The 25,445-nt window shown below is 34.6% G+C and overlaps 1 long non-coding RNA gene across 1 annotated transcript in view; it reads right to left on the bottom strand.

Annotated features, from left to right (window-relative positions):
* The window catches only part of LOC131820616 (uncharacterized), a 77,717-nt gene that overhangs the window by 5,972 nt on the left and 46,300 nt on the right, over nt 1–25,445 (bottom strand). The window lies entirely within an intron of this gene.

Genomic DNA, 25,445 nt, shown 5'->3' with positions numbered 1-25,445 from the left:
CACTCTATGGTGACTAACATAACACGAGAAGAAAGGAAGGATGAACAAACTTTAAAAAAAAAAAAGAAAGAAAGAAATTAAACATACTATTACTATTAGATCAAGCAATTGCACTCCTTGGTATTTACCCAAAGGAGTGCAATTTGTGACCACACAAAGACAGAACACAGATATTTTAGCAGCTTTATTCATAATTGCCCAAATTTGGAAGCAACCAAATTTTTAGTAGTGGACAGAAAAACTGTGGTATATCCAGACAATGGAGTTGTAATCAATGAGCTATTAAGCCATTAAAAGTGGAACCTATACTGAATATTTTTACATGAAAGAAGTCAATGTGTAAAGGCTACATACTATATGATTCCAACTGTATGACATTCTTGGAAAGGAAAACTATGTAGACAGTCAAAAGATCTTTGATTGCCAGAAGTTGTAGTAGGGAAGGACAAACAGGGGGACCATGGAGGATTTTTAAAGCAGTGAAAATATTCCGATACAATAATAGGTACATGCCATAATACATTTGTCTAAGCCCCTAGAATATACAACACCAAGAATGAACCCTATGGTAAACTATTGACTGGGGGATTATAATTTTCAAACAGGTTCATCAATTGTAACATATACAGCACTCTGGTGAGGAATGTAGATCATGAGGGGCACTATGCATATGTGCCACAGGGGTATATTGGATACCATGTACTTTACCCTCAACTATGTTGTGAACCTTAAATTTCACTAAAGTCTTATAAATCAATAAATACAAACTTTACAATGGCATAGAAATATGAATTAAGGATGAATCTGACAATTGTTAAAGAACATTAAAAACTAAAAATTATTCCTGAGAAAAAATTTTAAAGTATCTTAATAAAAAGAGAGGGTACTGTGTTCATGAATCTAAACAATTAATATAAATATGTGAATTCTCCTAAATTCACCCACACAGTAACACAATACCCATTAAAATCTCAGAATTGTTCATAGAAATTAACTGATTCTAAAATTCATTTGAAGAGGGACCCCTGGCTTATTTGGTCGGCAGACCATACTACTCTTAAACTCAGAGTTGTGAGTTTGAGTCCTTCAAAGGATGTAGAAATCACTTAAAAATAAAGTCTTGAAAAATATAAAATTAATTTGAAGATGAAAAGGACCCAGAGTAGCCAAATGAACTTTGAAGAGAACAAAGTGAAGAGGACCAAGCTTCTTCCATGACATATCACATGGCTGTAGTCATCATGGCAGTGTGTTATTGGTTGAAAGATAGATAAATACAAATTTGTAGGCAGTCCAGAACACGAACCCATGGATCATTTATAGCAGAGATGCAAAGATAATTTGGATAAAGGAAGAATATCCTTTTCAACAACATTTGTTGAAAACAATGGGATATCTATCTGTAAAAATATATGACCTTTGACCCATACCTCACCCTATACATAAAACTTACCTCAAAATTAGTCAGAAACCTAAATGTAGAACCTAAATATGAAAATTTTAGGGGAAAAAAAGCCCTCTCCAATACTGGGTTATAATTACAAATAAATAAATATTCAAATGTCGAGAAAAATGCTTAAAAAGTAGTGTCCTGGATTTCAATCATTTGTAGACAAGACAAAGTGGTAAAGGAAATTTTCTGAGCAGACCTTGAGAATATAAGTGTTTGCTTAATATAGTTGCATGACTAGGAGAGTCTTTTTTCCCCCCAATGAATGGTTTCCCTCACTCTTTGTAATTTTCTAACATATATGTAGCACATATTCTCAACATCATAAAAGAGGAATGAGGAAGCAACCCAAATATAATTTACTATTGATTTCTAAACCACTCTTAGGTAAAATTTTTGATACATTTTCTGTCTTTGGTATCACAGAATTTATTTTCCAAATAACTCAATTTCTTCATAGTAGATAATTAGGAGTTTAAATTAAGACTTGTAAGTAGGTTAAAAAAAATCTGAAAACTGTATTTAAAAAATATATTTCATTGCACTGAAATTATCAAGATACCTAGGAATAGACCTAATTAAAAAAAGTGAAAGATCTGTACTCCGAAAACTATAAAACACTGATGAAAGAAATTGAAGACCACACAAACAAATGGAAGTCCTCATGGGTTGGAAAAGCAAATATTGGGGCGCCCGGGTGGCTCAGTGGGTTAAGCCGCTGCCTTCGGCTCGGGTCATGGTCTCAGGATCCTGGGATCGAGTCCCGCATCGGGCTCTCTGCTTGGCAGGGAGCCTGCTTCCCTCTCTCTCTCTCTCTCTCTCTGCCTGCCTCTCCATCTACTTGTGATTTCTCTCTGTCAAATAAATAAATAAAATCTTTAAAAAAAAAAAAAAATAAAATAAAATAAAAAAAAAAAAAAAAAAAAAAAAGAAAAGCAAATATTGTTAAAATGTCTATACTATCCAAAGCAATTTAACGATCTAATGCAAACCTTATCAAAATATCAACAGCATTTTTCAAAGAGCTAGAACAAACAATCCTAATACTTGTATGGAACCAAAAAAGACCCCAAATAGCCAAAGCAACCTTAAAAAAGGAAATCAAAGTTGTAGGCATCACAATTCCAGACTTCAAGTTATATATTACAAAGATGTAGTAATCCAATAGTATGGCATTGGCCCAACTACAGCCACATTGATCAATGGAACAGACTAGAAAACCCAGAAGTAACCCACAATAATATGGTCAATAATTCAACAAAGCAGGAAAGAATATCCGATGTGAAAAAGACAGTCTCTTCAACAGATGGTTTTGGGAATACTGGACAGCAACATGCAAAAGAATGAAACTGGACCACTTTCTTACACCATGCACAAAAATAAATTCAAAACAGATTATATACTTAATTGTGAGACATAAAACCATGAAAATCCCAGGGAACAGTACAAACAGTCATGTCTCTGACATTAAATGTAACAACATTTTTCTAGATGTGTTCTAAGGTAATACAAATGAAAGCAATAATAAACTACTGGAACTACATCAAAATAAAAAGATTCTACACAACAAAGGAAACAACAAAATAAAAGGCAACTACTGAATAGGAGAAGATATTTACAAATAACACATCTGATAAGGTGTTAGTACCTAGAATATATAAAAAATTATATAAATCAATACCCAAAAAACCAAATAATCCAATTTATAAGTGGACAGAAGACATGAGCAGTCATTTCTACAAAGAAGACCACATCCAGATGGCCAACAGACACATGGAATGATGCTCAACATCACTCTTCATCAGGTAAATGCAAATCAGAACCTAAAAGAGATATCACCTCACACCTGTCAGAATGCGTACAATCAACAACATGTAATAACAGGTGTTGGTAAGGTTGGGGAAATAAAGGAATCTTCTCACACTGTTAGTAGGCATGCAAGCTGATGTAGCCATTGTGGAAACAGTGTGAAATTTCCTCAAAAAGGTAAAAACAGAACTACTTTATGATCCAGTATTCCCACTACTAGGTATTTACCAAAATAATTCAAAGACAGTAATTCAAAGGGATACATGCACCCCAACATTTATAGCAGAATTATTTACAATAGCCAAGATATAGTCCAAGTGCCCATTGACTGATGAATAGGTAAAGAAGTGGTATATGTATTCACTGGAATATTATCCAGCCTTAAAAGAGAAAGAAACCTTGCCAACTTCAAGAACAGAGATGAAGCTAGAGAGTATAATGCTAAGTGAAATAAGTCAGAAGAAAAATACCATAGGATTTCACTCATATGTGGAATTTAAGAAACTAAGCAAATGAGCAAAGATTTAAAAAGAGAGAGGGAAAGAGAAGCCATGAAACAGACTCTTAACTATAGAGAACAAAAGGATGGTTTCCAGAGGGGAGCTAGTGAGGGAATAGGTGTTGGGGGTTAAGGAGAGCTCTTGTGAGGAGCATGAGCATGGGGTGATGTAAGGAATTGTTGAATCACTAAGCTAAACATCTGAAAGTAATATAACATTGTGTGTTAACTATAATAGAATTAAAATTCTTAAAAAGAAAAAAAAATAAATAAAAATATAATTCATTTAATAGATATTTGGAGAAGGTTTATGTTTGCCTCTGAAGCAGGTGGGTAAAGACCCCATCCTCAAGCATGTTCTTGGCACTCCCATTTGGATTGGATTATATTACAGGCAATATTAAACTAAGAGGATTTAATTAATGGTAGGGTGATGGTTAATTTTTTATGTCAACTTCACTGGATAGAGGGTGCCAGATTAAAAATTATTTCTGGGGTGCCTGTGCTGGTGTTTCCTCATAAAGTTAACATTTGAATCAATGGACTCAATGAAGTAAATTTCCCTTCCCAATGTTAATGGATATCATCAATCCATTGAGGGCTTTAATAAAACAAAAGGCAGAGGGAGGATCAATTTGCCCATTTTTGCTTTCTACCTGCCACATGTTGGGACATCTCAAATCATCTTCTCCTACCCTGGGACTGGGATGTAAATCATTTTTAACCTTGGTTTGTAGGCATTCAGATTCAGACTGAATTACATCACTTTGGGTCTCCAGCTTGCAGATGGCAAAGTGTGAGACTTCTCAGCCTCCATTACCATGTGAGCCAATTTCTCCTAATCCTACTCCCACCTCCTGTCTATCTCTTTCCCATTGCTCTGGAGAACCCTGACTAACACAGGTAGTTTCAGAGAAAAGAGGAGTGGGGAAGAGTGAACTTATGATTGAATCTTTCAAGATCGTACTCAGAAGAGAGGAAATAACCAAAAGTTCAATGTTCTCTTTTTAGTCACAAGTTATTTTTCCTCTACTATTGTCCTTGATCTTTCTTTTAAGAGTTGAGACTTCCCAGTAAGACTTCTAAGGTGTTGTTTTGTATCACTTCTGTTTTAGCACCCAAATCAATATTATTTTGAATGCTAAACAATACATTCCTATTGAATGACCAGGTAAGAGGCTCCTGGTGCTATAGATCTTGACAAACCAGAATATTTCTAAAAACAAACAAAGAATCTGAGTCTTAAAAATAAAACCCAAATAGTAAAACACAATTTAATAGAAAAAGACATGTAAGATTTTTAACAATATAACATTTTTTTTTATTTCCATGAAGATTTATTATCAATCATATGTTGTATCCAGTATTATGTTAATCAGGCAGTATTTATATATTTTAACATTTTTAATTTAAATTAAATTCGGTTCACATGTAGCATATTGTTAGTGTGGAGAGAATTTAGTGATTCATCAGTTGCATATAACACCCAGAACTCATTACACCAAGTGCCCTCCTATTGGCCATCACCCAATTACTCCATCCCCCTACCCACCTCCCCTTTAGCAACTCTCAGTTTGTTTCCTGTAGTTAAGAGTATCTTATGGTTTGCCCCCTTCTGTTTGTATCTTATTTAATTTTTCCTTCCCTTCCCCTATGTTCATCTGTTTTGTTTCTGAAATTCCACATGTGAGCAAAATCATATAGCATTTGTCTTTTCTGACTTATTTTGCTTAGCATAATACCTTCTAGTTCCCCATGTCATTGCAAATGGCAAGATTTCATTCTTTTTGTTGACTGAGTAGTATTCCAGTTTGTGTGTGTGTGTGTGTGTGTGTGTGTGTGATATATCTCATGATGAGGTATACCTCATCTTCTTTATCCATGCAGCTGTCAATGGTTATCTGAGCTCTTTCCATAGTTTGGCTATTGTGGACATTGCTGTTATAAACATTGGGGTGCATATGCCCCTTCAAATCACTATTTTTATATCTTTTGAATAAATACCAGTAGTGCAATTGCTGGATTGTAGGTACTTCTGTTTTTAATTTTTGAGCAACCTCCATACTGTTTTCCAGAGTGGCTGCAACAGTTCGCATTCCCACCAAAAGGGTAAGAGAGTTCCCCTTTCTCTGCAAACTCACCAACATCTGTTGTTTCCGGAATTATTCATTTTAGCCATTTTGACTGGTGTGAGTGGTTCTGCTTTGTATTTCCCTGATGCCAAGTAGTACTGAACATTTTTTTCAAGTATCTGTTAGCTTTTGTCTGTCTTCTTTGAAAAATACTATATAACTTTAGATAGGATTAAAATACTGAGAAGAAGAAATTAGGACAGATTTAGCTGATAAAATGCACACACACACACACACACACACCTGCACATTTGAATTTCATTAAATTAAAACAAAATTTTCAAACTAGTGTTTTTGGAGGCTTCATGAGCTAGTTTATACTCTTTGGATTCTTTTCTATATCTTCCTCTTATAAATGATACAACATATGAAATTTTAGACTTAAAAAATATATCTGGGACATTTTATTTGTCTATTTTACACTTAAATAAAATATTACCTTCTTTTTAAATAAAAAGTATTACAGAGACTGTAAAGCTTGTGATTGTGCTACATATGATTTTCTTTAAAAGATTTTAAAAGCAGACACATCATCTTCAAAGACTGTTGATTTCAGAGAGAAATGAGACAGTAACATTGAACCCATGGTTTCAGGTTTTGAGTCTCAGTTTCCATTGTTCACTCAGCTTTTGTGAAAATTTGTTCAGAAAAGCTTTGGGAATGGAGCTTATATAGTACAGCAGTGAAGAGATAGGAGCCAAGAAGTGACTTGCTAAACTAGCAAATATATATAGGGGTCATCAGATAAAGTTTAATAATTATGGAAAACAAGCTGAGAAGAAAGCTCATGATCTCAACTAACTTGAAAAGACCAAGGATGCTTGAAAGGATGAGAAATAATGTTGAAACATTAAACATCATTTTCAAACCTCAAGCCTATGATAATGTCAATCATAAAAAGGAATAAAAATAAGTGCTAAGGAAATGGAGACACATTAAAAGTAGAAAAGAAAGACAAAATAGTAAACAACTTTACAAATATTTAAAATATAAAATTACTCACCATATGATAAGAAATGAAAAAACTATTAAAAAGCACAATATTGATGAAAAAATCTGTTCACCACATTATATTGGATTTAGCAAGCAATTTTAAGATGAATACAAACCAAATGTGTAATGTGACAACCAAACGTCAAAAGAAAAGAGATGAAATTATACATTTTGTCTCTATCGCTTCCTTTCCTTGTGGTGAGCAGTGGTTCAGCATTCTTTCCTGGTGTTGATACTTCCCAGTTCCCCCTTCTCCAAGTTCTTTCAGCCTAAATTTGGCATCACAGACAAAACAGGAAGCTTGTATAACACAGATCAGAGGTTTCTGTCTTTCTACATGGTATCTGAAGAAAAATGTAAACTGAAACTCTAATAACAATTGCTTTTTCTTTTTAGAGATTTTATTTATTTATTGAGAGAGAGAGAGAGAGAGAGAGAGAGAGAACAAGGGCTGGGGAGGTGAGAGGGGCAGAGGGAGAAGCAGACTCGCCACTGAACAGGGAGCCCAGAGGCAGGACTGGACCCCAGGACTCCGGGATCATGACCTGATCAGAAAGCAGATGCTTAACTGACTGAGGGACCCAGAAACCCCAACAAATTGTTTTCAAGAGAGTTTTAACGACTTGCTTCCCCTTGGGTAATAACTTTATTATCCATATTATTACATATGTTAAAAGATAGATAATATATCCAAGAAATTTGACTATGTGTTTTAAGCTCATTGTTTATAAAGGTGATTGGTAGCTCTGCTTGCAACTGTAACACCAAAAACAAACAAGCAAAACAGACCCATGAATCTGAACATAGCTCTTAGCAGAACCTAGAATCTCCCTCATGCATTCACTCATGAATCACCTCATGGGTCTCCCATATTCTGACCTGCTGATAAATTTGCAGTCACTATGCCCTTTGTTATTTATTTGTCCACTTTACCTATTAGTTTTTTATGTGATTTCAACAAACAATAAATATTTTAGAGGTTCCTTGTTAATTAATTATAACCTATAACCTATAGCAGCTAAGTTATAGCAAACATAAACTATAATTGATACATCTCTCAGTGTCAATCATCATTCTGATTTCTATCAATGTAGGTTATTAGTTTAGTCTGATCTTGGCTTTCATGCAATAAAAACATACAGTATATAATTTTTGGTAGCTGTAATTCTATTTATTTCTAAAACAAATATGATATTCAAAACCAACATTATGGTTTTGAGAGTTGTATATATTACTGCATTATAAATAGTTCATTTTTGTTTATTGCTATTAACATTGTATATAACATTGGGTTACATGAATAAACTAGTTGAGTATTTTAAAGTTGAGTATTTAAAGCGTATTTTAGAGTATTTTAAATTGGTGGCATAACCACTCATTTCTGTTGGACATATACTCAGAAATTGAATTGCTGGGGCACCTGGGTGGCTCAATCCTTAAGCGTCTGCCTTCCGTTCAGGTCAGGATCCCAGGTTCCCGGGATCAAGCCCTGCATTGGGCTCCCTGCTTGGCAGGAAGCCTGCTTCTCCCTCTCTCATTGTCTGTCATATCAATAAATAAAGTCTTTAAAAAAAACTGAATTGCTGAGGCATAAGTCTACATATTCAAGGTTAAATAGGTACAGCCAAATAGGTTCTCCAAGTGGTACCCCAATATAAACAATCACCACAAATATATGACAATTCCATTCTCCATCCTTACCAACACTTGGTATTACCTGATCTTTTAGTTACGGTCATGCTTGGGGGAGAATGGTATCTCATTAGAGTTTCAATTTACATTTGCTCTAAGAGTAGAAGTTTTGAGCAACATTTCATTTATTAGCCTTTTGAGAAGCAGCTGTTTTATTTTCTACTTGCTGATTTTTAAAAAAGTAATAATTTTACATGAAAGGTCATTCTATTATTAATGGAGTGGATCTATTAGTGTGTTTAACTTTTATTGACCCCCAAGTACAGTGTGTAGAAAATAATTGCAAAAGAGTATGTTAACTGAATACCCAGAACAGCTCCATTTCTTTCTGATTTTATAAGTAATAAAAGTATATAAAAGATAAGACCCTTAATTTGAAAATCTCATGGCTGATGGTGTAAGACTGCTTCTGTGATAAATATATGCTGGGAAATGGACACAAGACAGCATTGCCAGACAAAATTAATGGTATTTGTGTCCCAGCTGAGTCATAAGTATTACCAGATTCTTGCCAATTATTTGAATTAGCTTGGATATAAAGACAGGAAAATCCATAACATGATTAAACAACATTTATTCTTTCCTTTTTTTCCCCCCTCTCTATACAAACTCCCTTATTTCTATATTTTGGATTTTACCATCGAGTTTTGTCTGAGAATAAAACTGGCTTATGTCTGGCACCTGGCTGGCTCAGGGGGTTAAGAACCTGCCCTTCACTTGGGTCATGATCCCAGGGTCCAAGGACCAAGTCCCACATCTGGGTTCCCTGCTCAGCCAGGATTCTGCTTCTCCCTTTTCCTCTAGTTGCTACTCTCCTCTGTTCGTGTGTACTCTCTCTCTCTCTCTGTCAAATAAATAAATAAAATCTTTAAAAAACTGGTTTATGTCCAAGAATACTAGTGTTCCTTTTTGTGTGAGATCCAAGTGTTTTGTGGGGGCAACAAGAATCACTTAAAAAATATATAAAATATATTTTGAGTTAAACAACTCCTTTTACAAATAATAGAACATTACTCTTATGAAAATAATTTGCTAATAAACAACAGAAATCTGTCACTGTAAGCTACTTCAATATTTAATGTATAAACCACGTGCAATTCATGTATTATAAAATATTCCCCTAGATTAAAATGGTCTTGGTAATACCTATCATTCTGGAGGAGGGCAAAATATTTTATTCTGATAAGAACTGTCACTATATAATAATGATGATGATTTCACAAATCACAGAGTACAACTTACATAGTCCTCATTTTTTAATCTACAAAAAGGAACTGAAGTATTCTTTCATCTGATAATCCATTTAATAAGAATATATAAGAAAATTTTCAGAGATGGAAATATATTTCCATGCATCCTTATTTATAACATAAACTTAAAGTGAATATCTGTATCAAGAAAAAAAGTAATAGCAGATAATTTATGTTGTATTAATTATATGAAATATTCACTTTCACTGATATTAATAGTATTTGAAGATATACTTAATATATTTAAGGATATAGGATTTAATTAAGGGGAAAAAGAGAATACATAGGAATTGTTCTCTATTTGCTAAATAGATAAATCTATTAGTAGTTGAAAATATAAAAAAATTGTTAGTGGTATGCTATATGTGCTAGAATTATTGGTACCTATACATTCATTGCATTTTTAAAAAATCTATTTATTTCTAAAACAAATATGATATTCTACAATGAAACAATATGAAAGGAAATATAATCTCTCATTTACTCCTGATAATTTTTCAATTTTGTAAAATTTTTAATTAACTTTTTGTTTTCCCCTTCTTCCATATCATAGTGTCAAATCTAAATGTTATTAAATTTTAAATATCCAATGTTAAGTGGTGATAACTATATAACTATATGTGCTATATGTAGCATATATATGCTATATATGCTATATAACTACATCTAAGTGATGCTAACATAACTATGCAAGACACCAAATATAAAATAAGAATAGAATATAATTCTTACCATTAAAGAAAATTTTTGGTTATAAGAAAATTATACAATCAAATAATTCTATATCTAATATAATAAGTAGTCTAATAATATTTGCTAGAACCATGCATAAGTATTATGAGTATAATAAAATTTGATGGCACCATGCATAACTGATAAGCTATCAGTTTTGCTACAAGAGACTCGTGAGACATATTTATAAATAAGAGATGATATTTGAAATGGTTCTTGAAAAGATCACAGGAGATTGCTGGTAAACTGAATAAGACAAGCTTGGGCAAGGGAAAGTATAGCATGGAAAGAAAAAAAGCAGTAAAAAGAACTAGAAACAAAAAGGAGTAAAATAAATATATAAAAAAGAAAAGATAAGAGGAAGCAAGATGGTGGAGGAGCAGCAGACTGAAATAGAATTAGTCCCAGGAATTCAGCTGGACAGTTATCAAATCAGTCTGAACACCTACAAACTCAACAGGAGATAGAAGAGAAGAAGAGCAGCAATTCTAAGAACAGAAAATTGATCCCTTTGGGGAAGGCAGGATGTGAGGAGAAGTGAATCCAAAGCCACGTGAAGATAAACCGTTGGGGGGGAGGGGCTGGCTCCCAGCAAGTGAAGGAGCAGCGGAGCACAAAATCAGAACTTTTAGAAGTTGGCTCCGCTGAAGGACGTTGCTCCGGAGGCTAAGTGAGGGTGCAGCCCTCTCGGGGACAGTGTGGTCTCAGGACCCGCGGGGTCACAGAAAGACTGGTGGTGTCTGAGTATGGCAGAGCTCCTAGGTATTGGAGTGGAGAAGCCAACTACAGAGACAGAGTCAAGGAGGGAGCTCTCAGCTCAGGGTTACCTTAAGCCCTGATGGATATGACACAGTCAGGCTCTTCAAGCAGGGACGCCACAAGTGGCAGGTCCTGGGAGACTCACCTTCTTCCTCCTCCTGGAGGAGTGGTGCAGGAGCGTGCTGTAGGAATCTCCAGTATTGGAGATTCCAAACGGGGCTGTGCTCCAGAGATAGAAACACTTGGTCACAGGCCAGGTGAGCACAGAGCGAGGCTGGTGACCAGGGAGATGGGACAGATTGACTGCTTTTCTCTGAGGGCGCACTGAGGAGAGGGACTTGAGCAATCTGCTCCTCTGAACAGGACACTGGGTGGCCGTCATCTTCATTCCCGTCCTCCAAAGTGGTAGGGAAAGCGTTCAGGGAACAAAAGGTACTGAGAGGAACCCAAGCAGATTACTTAGCCTGGCCCCTGGCAAGGGCACTGCAATTCCGCCTCAGGCAAAGACATTTCAGAATCATTACAACACGTCCCTCCCCGAGAAGATCAGCAAGAACAACCCGCCAAGACCAAGTTCACCCATCAACGAGAACTGTGGAACTCCAGAGTGAAGGAAAAGCAACACATAGAATTCATGGCTTTTTCCCCATGATCTTTTAACTTGCAAAGTTAAATATTTTTAATTTTATTTTTTCTTATTCTATTCTTTTTAACTTTTCCTCTTTCCTCTTTTAACTTTTTAAAACTATTTTATCAATACTTTTTATTAAAAAAGATTTTTAAATTTTCATTGTTATAGTCATATTTTATCCCTTCCTTGTATTTAACCGTATTTTTTGTATACATATAGGTTTTTTTATTTAAATTTTTGGGATATAATTTCTTTTAATAGATCAAAATATACCCTAAATCTAGCTCCAGCCTGATCATATTCTCTGCTTCTTTTTTTCTTTTTCCAACCAATTTATCTTAGTAAGTCCTTTTTCAGAATCTTTTTAATTTTCATCTTTACAGTCATATTCCATCCCTTTATCATGTTTACCTTTATTTATGTATATATATAAGCTTCCCTTACTTTTTTAAATTTTTGGGAAGTATTTTAGCCTAAGAGACCAGAATACACTCAAAATCAAGTAGGTGGCTCTAAGTTTAATATATGTGTATATATATATATATATATATATATATATATATATATATATATTTTAATTTTTTATTTTTTATAAACATATATTTTTATCCCCAGGGGTACAGGTCTGTGAATCACCAGGTTTACACACTTCACAGCACTCACCAAAGCACATACCCTCCCCAATGTCCATAATCCCACCCCCTTCTCCCAAACCCCCTCCCCCCAGCAACCCTCAGTTTGTTTTGTGAGATTAAGAGTCACTTATGGTTTGTCTCCCTCCAAATCCCATTTATTTGTTTATTTTATTTTATTTGTTTCTTTAATTTTTCCCCCTTTAATTTTTTCCCCTTTCTTCTCCCCCATTTCAGGTCTCTTTTGATTTGGTTAGCATATACTTTTCTGGAGTCTTTGCCACCCTTTTAGTATTTTACTCTCTCATTCATATATTCTTACCTGGATAAACTGACAAGGCAGGAAAAACTCACCACAAATAAGTAAATAAAAAGCACAAAAGGCATTACAACAGCTAGGGACCTAATCAATATGGACATTGGCAATATGTCAGAACTAGAGTTCAGAATGACAATTATCAAGGTGCTGGCTGGGCTCGAAAAAGGCATGGAAGATATTAGAGAATCCCTTTCTGGAGAAATAAAAGAACTAAAATTTTACGAAGTTGAAATAAAAAAACCTATTAATGAGGTGCAATAAAAAATGGAGGTTCTTACTGCTAGGAAAAATGAGGCAGAAGAAATAATCCGTGACATAGAACACCAAATTATGGAGAATAAAGAAGCTGAGCAAAAGAGAGAAAAACAACTACTGGACCATAAGGGGAGAGTTCAAGAGATAAGTGATAGCATAAGACAAAACAATATTAGAAAAATTGGGATTCCAGAGGAAGAAAGAGAGAGGGGAAGAAGGTATATTGGAGTGAATTGCAGTAGAGCATTTCCCTAATATGCCAAAGGGAACAAGAATCAAAAACCAGGAGGCACAGAGAACGTCCCTCAAAATCAGTAAAAATAGGTCCACACCCCATAATCTAATAGTACAGCTTATAAGTCTTAGTGACAGAGAAAATCCTGAAAGCAGCTCCGGGAAAAGAGGTCTGTTACATACAGTGGTAGAAATATTAGATTGACAGCAGAATTATCTGTAGAGATCCAGTTGGTCAGAAAGAACTGGCATGATATAGTCAGAGCACTAAACGAGAAAAATATGAAGCCAAGAATACTATATCCAGCTAGGCTATCATTGAAAATAGAAGGAGAGATAAAAAGATTCCAGGATGAACAAAAATTAAAAGAATTTGCAAACATCCAATCAGCCCTACAGGAAATATTGAAAGGGTCCTATAAGCAAAGAGAGAGCATAAAAGTAATAGACCAGAAAGGAACAGAGAAAATATACAGTAACACTCAACTTACAGGCAATACAAGGAAACAAAATTCATATCTTTCAATAGTTACCCTGAATGTAAATGGCTAAATGCCCCAATCAAAAGACATAGGGTATCAGAATGGATTAAAAAACAAGACCCATTGATATGTTGTCTACAAGAAACTCATTTTAGACCCCCAAATACCTCCAGATTTAAAGTGAGGGCTTTGAAAACAATTTACCATGCTAATGGACATCAAAAGAAAACTAGTGTGGCAATCCTTATGTTAGATAAATTAGATTTTAAGCCAAAGACTATAATAAGATGTGAGGAAGGACACTATATCATACTTAAAGGTTCTGTCCAACAAGAAGATTTAATTATTTCAAATATCTATGCCCCTAACATGGGTATAGCCAATTATATAAATCAATTAATAGCAAAATCAAAGAAATACACTGACAACAATAAAATAATAGTAGGGGACTTTAACACCTCCCCTCACTGAAATGGACAGATCATCTAAGCAAAAGATTAACAAGGAAATAAAGGCTTTAAATGACACTCCAGACCAGATGGACATCACAGATATGTTCAGAATATTCCACACCAAAGCAACAGAATACACATTCTTATCTAGCACACATGGAACATTTTCCAGAATAGATCACACTGGGTCACAAATCAGATCCTAGCCAGTACCAAAAGATTGGGATCATTCCCTGCATATTTTCAGACCACAATGCTCTGAAGCTAGAACTCAATCACAAGAGGAACATTAGAAAGCACTCAAAGACATGAAGGCTAAAGAGCATCCTACTAAAGAATGAATGGGTAAACCAGGAAATTAAAGCAGAATTGAAAATATCCATGGAAACAAATGAAATTGAAAACACAAGTGTTCAAAATCTGTGGGACACAGCAAAGGTGATCCTGAGAGCAATACAAGCCTTTCTCAAGAAACGAGAAAGGTCTCAAGTACACAACCTAACCCTACACCTAAAGGAGCTGCAGAAAGAACAGCAAAGAAAGCCTAAACCCACCAGGAGAAGAAAATTAATAAAGATCAGAGCAGAAATCAATGAAATAGAAACCAAAGAACAGTAGAACAAATCAACAAAACTAGGAGATGGTTCTTTGAAAGAATTAATAAGACTGATAGCTCCCTGGCCAGACTTAATCAAAAAGAAAAGAGAAAGGACCCAAGTAAATAAAATCATGGATGAAAAAGGAGAGATCACAACAAACACCAAAGAAATACAAACAATTATAAGAACATTATGAGCAACTATATGCCAGCAAATTTGACAATCTGGAAGAAGTGGATGCATTTCTAGAGACATATAAACTACCACAACTGAACCAGGAAGAAATAGAAAATCTGAACAGACCCATAACCAGTAAGGAGCTTGAAGGAGTCATCAAAAATCTCCCAACAGTCAAGAGCCCAGGGCCAGACAGCCTCCCAGGGGAATTCTACCAAACATTTAAAGAAGAATTAATATTGTGAAAATGTCAGTGCTACCTAAAGCAATCTACACATTTAATGCAATCTCTATCAAAATACCATCAAGTTTTTTCAAAGAAATGGAACAAATAATCCTAAAATTTATATGGAACCAGAAAAGACCACAAATGTCAAAAAAGAAAGCCAAAGTTGGTAGCATTACAATTCCAGACTTCAAGCTCTATTACAAAGCTATAATCATCTAGACAATACTGGCACAACAAAACTGGAACAAAAAAAGGAACATACATAAATCAATGGAACAGAAGAGAGAGCCCAGAAATAGACCCTCAACTCTATGGTCAACTAATCTTCAACAAAGCAGGAAAGAATGTCCAATGGAAAAAAGGCAGCATCTTCAACAAATGATTTTGGGAAAATTGTACAGCCCCATGTAGAAGAGTGAAACTGGACCATTTCCTTACATCACACACAAAAATAGACTCAAACTGGAGGAAAGACCTCAATGTGAGATACCAATCCATCAAAATCATGGAGGAGAACATAGGCAGCAACTTCTTCGACCTTAGCTGCAGCAATTCTTCCTGGAAACATCACCAAAGGCAAAGGAAGCAAGGGCAAAAATGAACTATTGGGACTTTATCAAGATTAAAAGCTTCTGCACAGCAAAGGAAACAGTCAACAAAACCAAAAGACAGGGATGCCTGGGTGGCTCAGTGGGTTAAAGCTTCTGCCTTCGGCTCAGGTCATGATCCCAGGGTCCTGGGGTCAAGCCCCATATTTCACTTTCTGCTCAGCAGGGAGCCTGCTTTCTTCCTTTCTCTCTCTCTCTGCCTGCCTCTCTGCCTACTTGTAATCTCTCTCTCTGTCAAATAAATAAATAAAATGTTCAAAAAAAAAAACCCCCCAAAACAAAAAACAAAAGGTAAGTGAAAGAATGGGAGAAGATATTTGCAAATGACATATCAGATAAAGGGCTAGTATCCAAAATCTATAAGGAACTTACCAAACTCAACATTCAAAGAACAAATAATCCAATCAAGAAATGGGAAGAAGACATGAACAGACATTTCTGCAAAGAAGACATCTAAATGGCCAATAGACACATGAAAAAGTGCTCCACATTACTCGGTATCAGGAAAATACAAATCAAAACCACAATGAGATATCACCTCAGAACAGTCAAAATAGCTAAAATTAACAAGTTAACAAGTCAACAACTTGTTGAGATGTCTATACTAACAAAGCAATCTATACATTTAATGCAATCCTTATCAAAATAGTTAACAACTATTTGGAGATTATACACATTTCAATTATTATAAATACATTTTAATTATTATTATTTTAAACAGACTATTGTTAGATCTATTAGTAAAATAAAAGTTTCATTTCATCATTAATTGTTCCTTCTACAATATTCTCTTTATGTTGGTCAGAATTACTGAATTGTTTTATTTTTCCTTCACTCTAAAGAACTTTTTTTTAATACTTTTGCAAGGTAGGTCTACTTGCAACAAACTCCCTCGGATTTTGGTTGTCTGAGAAAGTCTTTATTTCTCTTTCACTTCTGAAAAATAGTTTCACAAGGTTCAGAAAACCAGTGTGGCTGCTTTATTTCCTCAACCCTTTAAATATTTCATTCCATTCTCTTTTCACTTGCATGGTTTCTAAGGAAAAGTCAGATGTAATTCTTATCTCTGCTCTTCTGTAACCTGGATGTTTTTCCCTCTAGCTTCTTTCAAGATTCTTTTTCTTTATAATTGATTGTCGATAGTTTGAAAATGAGATACCCAGGTGTAGTTTTGTTTTGTTTGTTAGTTTGGTATATATCCTGCTTAGTGTCCTTTGAGTTACTTGTACCTATGGTTTGATAGTTCACATTAATTTAGGGAGATATTCAGTCATTATTATTTCAGATTTCATCCTATTATTTTCTCTCTCTCTTCTCCTGGTATTCCCACTATGCCTATGTTACACCTTTTGTAGTCATCTCATGGTTATTGGATACTCTGTTCTATTTTTTTCATTCTTTTTTCTATGTGACTTTCAGTTTTGGAGGTTTCTTTTGAGAAAACCTCAAGCTCAACAACTTTTCTTCAATCATGTCTGGTTTACTGATCAGTCTATCAAAGATATTCATTTCTGCAGTAATTTTAATCATTTCTCTTTCTTTCTTTCTTTTCTTTTTTTTTTTTTTTTTTTTGCTGAGGATTTCCATATATCATCTTACATTGCCAATCTGTTCTTCCATGCTGTCTACTTAACCAGTTAAAGCAATTAGCATATTAATCATAGGTGTTTTAAATTTCCAGGCTGATAATTCCAACATCTCTGCCATATGAGTCTGGTTGTGAAACTTGGTCTGTCTCTTCAAATTTTCTTTTTTTGCTTTTTAATATGTTTTTAATTCTTTTCTTAGAGTCAGACATGATGTATTGGGTAAAAGGAGTAAATATTCCTTTAGTAAATGGGCCTTTAGTAATGTGGTAGTTAACTGTGGGGAATGGAACCATTCTATAGAATTATGATTAGGTCCCAGTATGTTATTGAGGCTTAGTCCCTGGAAGACGAACTTCACAGATGCTTTTGGGACAAGTGGAAACTTGTCCCCTTAAGTAAGATAGGATAAGAGCAGTGAGCTTAAGTTGGGTAATTCTCTTCTCCCACATAGAACAGTAGAAAGAGGTGAAGTTGAGTATTTTTCTTGCTCCAGTTCAGTAAGATTCTGATTAAACTCCAGCAGGTTGACTCTGGTAAAATCGTTTCTCTTCAGGGGAGGTTTTGTGAAGAAGAGAGTGCTCTAATGTATTCTAAAATGTTTCCTTTCCCCTCTCCCTGCAGGAAGTATAAAGGGATTTTTCTCTAATCCTCACCCTAGGATCCTGGTAGCTTCAAGAGGTGAAATCCACAAAAGCTGGGGACCCTAGATGACTTGGTATCCTTGGAGGTTACAGCTCTCATACTTGCCCACACAGCATCTACAATGATTCAACAGTTATAGCTCAGATTTTCCTACTCACCATTGGTTCACACTGGTTTGTCCTTCACTAAGTTGTGATTCTGTGTTTGCCTGTTAGTGTCTCCAGTTTTGGAGGCAACAGTTTGACAAGTGTTTTCAGTTGTCTCATGGATCAAGTCTTTCTGTTTTTACAAAATTTAATTTGAATGCTATCTCTGTCCCTTTTCAACTAGGTGACTTTGGGCATGGCATCCAACTCCTCTAGTACTTAAGTCTCTTATATGTAAAATTAGGCATATATTCATAATTCTTAATAATTCAAATTCTTATTAATAACAAGGATACCATTTAAAGAATGAATCAGAATACACTGCAAAAAATAGGAACTTAAAAAAGAAATGTATTATTATTATTAAGTATAATTCATGACTTTTAAGTCAGAAAATAACAGACAAAATCAAATATGGCCATAGAAACCTATATTATGAAATTATGTTTAAGTATATTTTTAACTATGTTCTATTAATTTATTGTTTAATTTTAATCTTAACAAGTAATATTTAAAAAAAAAAACTAAATTTCTTTATTCCTATCCATTCCCTGCTGTGCAACAGTCAATTTGTGTTGTTTAAGCTACTAGGTATGTATTTGTGGTCATTTCTAACAGCAGACATAGACTAAATATAAGATCCTGCTCATATTTCTAAGGCTCTCAAAAATATATTTTATTTTTAAGAGAAAAAAAAAAGGATAGTTTTCTCTGGAAATATGTCCTTTTCTTTTCCATAAGTGCTTATCTACTTGTTCAGTTCATATGCCCCAAATGAGTGGTCACACTTCAAAGAGTTGATACATGTTCTATGTACTGGCATATTAAAACAATAGAAGTGACTTAATGAGGTAGTTGTACAATCAGTGAATTGTGTAATGTTTAGGTTGCCAAATTCAAAATGTTACACTTTTCTTCTTCTTTTTTTTTTTTTTTTTTGTTACATATTTAAAATTCAAGGTTGTAAGCATTGATTAAAGAAGACAGGGTAGGAGTGTCTGGGTGGCTCAGAGTGTTGAGCCACCAACTCTTGATTTCTGCTCAGGTCATGATCTCAGGGTTGTGAGACTGAGCCTTGCCTTTTGGCTCCATGATCAGAGTGGACTCTGTTTAAGATTCTATCCTTTCTGATATTATGCCTCCATCAGAAAGGATATTACCCAACCTTTGCATCAACAGAGATGGGACTGGAGGAGATTATGCTGAGTGAAATAAGTTAAGCAGAGAAAGTAAATTATCATATGGTTTCATTTACTTGTGGAGCATAAGGAATAATGTGGAGGACATTAGGAAAAGGAAAGGAGGGCGCCTGGGTGGCTCAGTGGGTTAAGCCGCTGCCTTCGGCTCAGGTCATGATCTCAGGGTCCTGGGATCGAGTCCCGCATCGGCTCTCTGCTCAGCAGGGAGCCTGCTTCCTCCTCTCCTCTCTCTGCCTGCCTCTCTGCCTACTTGTGATCTCTCTCTGTCAAATAAATAAATAAAAAATCTTTAAAAAAAAAAAAAAAAAAAAAGGAAAAGGAAAGGAAAAGTGAATTGGGGTAAATCAGAGGGGGAGATGAAGCAAGAGAGACTGTGGACTCCAAGAAACAAACTGAGGGTTTTGGAAGGGAGGGGGTTGAGGGGATGGGTGAGGGGATGGGGTGAGCCTGGTCATGGGTACTAAGGAGGGCACGTACTGCACAGAGCATTGGGTGTGGTTCATAAGCAATAAATCTTGGAATACTGAAAAAACTAAACTAAACTAAACTAAACTAAACTAAACTAAAATATCCTTCCCTTTCCCATTGTCCCTCCCCCTGGTCATTCTCTCCCTCTTTCAATTACACAGTTTTTTTTTTTTTAATTTATTATTTGCTGGTCATGAGATGAATTAGTTTGGATATTCTTTGTTCTAGTACAAGATTTGATGTATTGTGAAAAAAGTGGCAGAAAATATATTTGTCAGAAATAACAACATTCATTAATTAACATATCTTTTTCAGGCCTGTTCTTTTAAATGAAAGAAAAATAAATATATAATATAATATTTAAATGAATACTATATGAATACTATATGTTCATTAGATGAATAACTAGGTTATTAGATGATAACTAGGTTATCAGCATGAGGGGATAGGTCAGTGATAATACAAAGTAAGTCACAGAAAACTTAAACTTAAGATATAAAGTACATTATGTGAACTGAACTAAAACATAATTATTGATCATCAAGCACTTATGACATATATTTATACTTAATTTGTAGCAAGTAACAGCAACTAAATGTGTATTAATATGTATGTGTATTGATGTGGGAACATATTATATCTTTTTGGGCAAATATTTGTGAATGAACTCTGGGTGGGAAATTTCTCCTTCATTTCCTCATAAATTACAACTACTGTGTATAGTTTTGAAATTAATAACTAAATTTTGAAGGAACAATCCACACAAGATCCCTCTCATGTCTGACACTACCGAAAGTTTGGGGGGGGGGGGAGTTCCCAAATCCACTCTGTTTTGAAAACTCACTAGAGGAACTCACAGAGCTTCCTGATAGTTCCCACATTTGTGGTTGGGGTCTATTACATTGAAAAGATACATATTAAAATCAGTAGAGGTTGGAAGTGCATAGGGGAGAGTCCAGAAAAAGTTTCAAACACAAAACTTCCAATGTCCTTCCGTACTAGGGTTGGATAGCATTCCTTTCTTGACATGGATGTGTGACAATACACATCACACAGAGGACTGACAACCAGGAAACCTCATGGGAATCCTGATGTCCACAGTCAATATTGGGGCTACATCATAGTGACATAGTAGCATGCCCACAGGATTGATCTCGGTTTCTAACCCTTTAAGATGTCCCATTAATACTGGTCCAACTGATCTAAACAGCCCACCTTAAATTATATTGTTGGTGTGGCTCAAAGCCCCCATCCTAAATCACACTGTTCGTTTCTGGCAGGTCCAATCCCCCAGGCAAACAAAGGTACTCCTATCAAGCATGACCTTCCGAGGGCTTAGAAATCACATTCCAGAACTTGAGGACAAAGGAAAGGATTAAATCTTTTAATATATGATTTGTATATAGTTTTTAAATTTTAATATCACACATACCTTTGATAGTGCACATGCTATGATGAGTTCATTATCAAGTAATAAACATACCACTACTTAGGTCAAGAAATAGAACATTATAAGAACAGCCTTGTTCTTCTCCACAAAGATCAACACTTGCCTGCACGATTATAAAAGACTCCAAAACCATATATATATATATGATAGATATATTATCTTCTTCAAATCAACTCCTATTATATTATCAGCTCAAAAAAAATTTAAAGAGTGATGAAAGTAATAAATGATGAAAGTAATAAATGATTAAATAGACGAGTATGTTTTATGAAAGTAGCAAAATTATAGCCCCCCAAATTATATATTTTACAAGAAATAAGAGAAATTTTTTCTGTTCTAACTACCTTAAGTATATTTTCAGATATATGTCTACATTTTAGCTATCTCACAATTCTGCAATATTAAGCAATTTGTTTACTGAGAAATACATCATATGAAAACACAACCTCACAAAAGAAAACAGTGTTTACATCTGTCACCTCAATCATTGTTTAAACATAGTAAGTCGAAGTTAGGGTTTCAAAAACACACTTCTGAAATATACATATCACATTTTCATTAATGCATCACTTTCTTATGAATTATACCCACATATATTATCAGGTTTTATAGCATTTTCATTTTCAAGAAATAATTATGTATGAAAATATTTAGATGTTTAGCATTTAATGAAATACAGAGATTCATTTTGAAAATGAAATAACATCCCAAATGAAACATCTAGCCATGAATAAGACACACCAGGGTATACTAATAAAATTAATCATTTGGTAGGATGCCTGGGTGGCTCAGTTGGTTAATCATCTGCCTTTGGCTCAGGTCATGATCCCACGGCCTTGGGACTGAGCCCTACACTGGGCTCCTTCCTCAGCAGGAAGCCTGCTTCTCCCTCTGTGTGAGTTCCCCCTGCTTGTGTGCTCTCTCTCTCTCTGACAAATAAATAAATAAAATCTTTTAAAAATTAATTATTTGGCAAATATTTTGATTTAGAGTCAGTATTCAATTAAAGATTATTCCAATTTTGGATTAGGTTAAAATATGCATATCAAGACCTGTGACATGTCTTAGATACTACCTTACTTTAACACCAAAAAGTTAGTTCCAACTCCCCGGCTCTGGCAGGAGAAACCAAATGCCTAGGTCAGAAAGAGAGAACTTTATTACAGCACAGCTAGCAGTTTGCACTTCGTGCTCATATTGGTTATCTATCATCCCAACAGTCCCACAGAGAAGAGGCAGCCTAGGTGGATGCTGTACACACAGTAATTCTGTGTCACAGCTGAGAAAACTCGAATTTAGGAAACTCCATTTTTTTAAAAGCTGCTCACGGATCTATCCAACCATTGCCCCTAAAGGAGACATTATCTTTGCTATTTTAGTCAGGAAATAAATCTGCATTCTGTCACAGATGGGAGACACCGTTTCAAGGCTACTTCCTATATAATCATCCTGGGAAAATAATCTGGAACAAAAGCTGACACAAGATATGAAGTAATGGCATGGTGAATTGTCACCCGAGAGTAAGAGCATTACAATTTTCAGTGTAAGACTACAAAAGTAGCATGATTTACTAACTTATTCAATATTATTTATAGGCCAAGGAAATATGTGATAGCATACATGATAGAAATTAATTTTATAAATCAAATATGTTTTGACATAATTATAGTTATGAAAAACAACATGTAACCTTAAATAGCTGATTGTGATTCTTTTGAAGACCTATGCTTTGGTCTAACCAATGCCTTCAGTGACATCTCTGGTGATACTTTGCACTTGAGCTATTTTAGGCAGCCTGCTTGGAAAAAATAAAGGAAGAAGAAGAAGAAAAAAATGAAAAAAAAAAAAAAAAAAAAGAGCCTCACCATAAGAGAAAAACACCAAAGTTCAATCCATGTGTTCACAAATACATGTCCACACATACACATACAATCCAAAGATCTACGTGTCAGGAAAGTCATAACATATCTTACCAAATTGTCTTTATTTTCTTCACAGAAATCAAAAGTTAGTAAATAAGAGGAAAACTGGCAAGCACATTTTTCAAGAAATAATTTTATAATGATTAGTGTCGTACATAAAGTAGGGACAGTCCATTAAATGAAGACATGCTGGCTGTGTTATAAACCCATAAAGCAATCTTTAATTTAGACTAAGAGCAACTGGGTGAAGCTTTACTAATCATATTCTGTGTGAGTCTAAATCAGAGCCTGGCAAATTAAATCACATGGCTCTATTCTGGTCTGGAACCTATTGATGTGAGGTCCAAAATTGATGTGAGGCCCTCAATTTTTTTTTACAGTTTTAGGGCTCAAAATAAAAATAACATTTGATGACATATGAAAATTATATGAAATTCAAATGTCAGGTACAAGTTCTACTGGAGCACAGCCATGCTTTTCTTCTTTCTGTCTGTCTTTCAGTCTCTGTCTTTCTTTTCTTTTTAAATACTGACTGTGGATGCTTTTGTGCTGCAGTTGCAGAGCTGGGTAGTGGTGACACAGAGCTGAAAGCCCTTAAAGCCTGAAATGCTCACCATTTGGCTTCTTACAGAAAATAAAAAATGTGTCTTGGACCTAAAACATTCTTTCTAACTACAAAGTTCCATGAAGTCTCATGCTGATGTTATTCATAAGATATCTTACATGGGCTCTATACTAAAGTATTTTTAGTAAAAATTTCTCAAATAATTAATGGTAGATAAAATATGTACCAAAAAGATATAAATGATTTTATTCATTAATTTAAAATAATATAGTCATTAACTCAAAATAATATAAAGGAAGCAACCCAATGGAAATATAGCAAATGTACAAAGGCTTCCTAAATAAGACATTTTTAAAAACCTAAAAATAATAACTGTAATAATAAATCATGTCTTGAGTTTAGTGCTAGGGAAGCATTGGGTCTTAGAGTCTTCCGAAACAATAAATCAAAAGTACTTAAGAGGGACCATGGGCTTCAATCTAAACTTTTCTGGGCAACTTACACAGCACAAATGAACAGAACTGGAGATGTGAAAAATACAAATCCTTTTGAAATGTTTTTAAAGCACATTACCAATCATTGTTGATTTTTTTGAACCTACTATAATTATTACTGTATCAACAAATTGAATACATAATGTATCAAGAGGTCCTTTTGTTTGTAATTTTATCTAGAAATAATATCTACAATTGTATCAAGAACAGTAAAATTTGAATATAGAGAAAAATGTAGCTTAGTGAATAATAATCTTTCCTTCCCTGCCTACCTTTCTTTCTTTCTCTTTCTTTCTTTCTTTCTTTCTTTCTTTCTTTCTTTCTTTCTTTCTTTCTTTTTCTTTAGAGCTGGAAGTGGTATTGGAAATCAACTAATTTAGCTAATCTCATTTTAGAGCTGAAGAAACTGAAGATGAGAAGTATTAGTGGCAAGACTGAAATACACATTTTCTGGCTTTTTTTCTGCTGTGGAAACTACATGAAATCTGATCACGGTTTTGTGTTGCTTCTACTTGACAAAGGTATTTATTTCCTTTTAAAATATTTTTTAGCTAATCCAATTTAAACTTTATTGATGAAAGCTCATCCACGTGGATTAATTAAAATTACAATAAAATTAATATGTGTTCTATTATCACATTATTTATCTGTTTACCAGTAAATAAAATGTTTATCAACAATATTTCCCCTAATAGAAATCTTTGGTGTCATTTCTCATATTTAAGTTACTCAAGCTTGTCATGGCTATTTTAAAAAATATGTATTATGGAGGTGCCTGGGTGGCTCAGTGGGTTAAAGCCTCTGCCTTCAGCTCAGGTCGTGATCCCAGGGTCCTGGGATCGAGCTCAGATTCAGGCTCTCTGCTCAGCAGGGAGTCTGTTTCCTCCTCTCTCTCTGCCTGCCTCTCTGCCTAGTTGTGATCTCTGTCAAATTAAAAAAAAAAAAATCTTTAAAAATAAATAAATAAAAACTAAAATAAAAATAAAACTATATATTATGTATGGAGCAAAATATTGGTGGAAGAACTTAAAATATA

The sequence above is a fragment of the Mustela lutreola genome, chromosome 18, assembly GCF_030435805.1.
Source record: "Mustela lutreola isolate mMusLut2 chromosome 18, mMusLut2.pri, whole genome shotgun sequence".
Classification (NCBI taxonomy): Eukaryota; Metazoa; Chordata; class Mammalia; order Carnivora; family Mustelidae; genus Mustela; species Mustela lutreola.
This window is presented reverse-complemented; position numbering and strand designations above follow the sequence as displayed.